Below are 1,142 nucleotides of genomic sequence, written 5' to 3' on the forward strand. Positions count from 1 at the left end.
GTCCATCTTGTTGCTCAGATTAGGTAATTTTCTTTTTATTTTCTTTTCAAAAATTTTTCAAAAATATTTTCAAAATCTTTTCACCTGTTTTCGAAAAAAAAAATAAAAATGTTTTCAAAAATTTTATTCAAGATTTTTAAGAATGAATTCTAGTATTTCATGAAGCATGTGAAGCCTGGCTGGCTGTAAAGCCTTGTCTAAATTCTTTTGGACTGAGACTTCCAAACCATCAGAGGCAAGTTACATACTTGAAAAATGATGAGCAGCAATTTATTATCAAGAGCAATATACTCTGGTGTTACATGCTGAAGCTTGGCTGGCCATTGGCCATGTCTAGTGTTTTGGACTGGAGCTTTCTTTGAAGGCTTGGCTGGCTAGTGAGCCATGTCTAATTCCTGGACTGAAGCTTTAGACTAACATGGCAAGATTCCTGGAATTCATATTAAAAATTTTGGAATCCTCATTTTTCCTTTTTCATATAATTTTCGAAAAAAAAATCCAAAAAAAAAAATTTAGAAAATCATAAAAATCAAAAATATTTTTCTGTTTCTTGTTTGAGTCTTGAGTCACATTATAAGTTTGGTATCACTTGCATATGCATCTTGCATTTTTTCGAAAATATCATGCATTCATAGTGTTCTTCATGATCTTCAAGTTGTTCTTGGTAAGTCTTCTTGTTTGATCTTGATGATTTTTTGTTTTGTGTCTTATCATGTTTTTCATATGCATTCTTGAATTCTTAGTGTCTAAGCATTAAAGAATTCTAAGTTTGGTGTCTTGCATGTTTTCTTTGCATTAAAAATTTTTCAAAATTATGTTCTTGATGTTCATCTTGACATTCATAGTGTTCTTGGTGTTCATCTTGACATTCATATCATTCATGCATGCATTCATTGTTTTGATCTAAAAATTTCATGCATTGCATAATTTTCATGTTTTTCATAAAAATTTCAAAAATCAAAAAAATATCTTTCTTTTTTTCTCTCATCAAATTCGAAAATTTGGATTGACTTTTTCAAAAATTTTTAAAATCAAATTGTTTTTCATGAGTCAAATCAAATTTTCAATTTGAAAATCTTATCTTTTTCAAAATCTTTTTCAAAAATCAAATCTTTTTCAAAATTCTTAATTATTTTCGAAAA

Source organism: Arachis ipaensis, chromosome B10 (assembly GCF_059453495.1).
Source record: "Arachis ipaensis isolate K30076 ecotype BB chromosome B10, ASM5945349v1, whole genome shotgun sequence".
Taxonomy (NCBI): domain Eukaryota; kingdom Viridiplantae; phylum Streptophyta; class Magnoliopsida; order Fabales; family Fabaceae; genus Arachis; species Arachis ipaensis.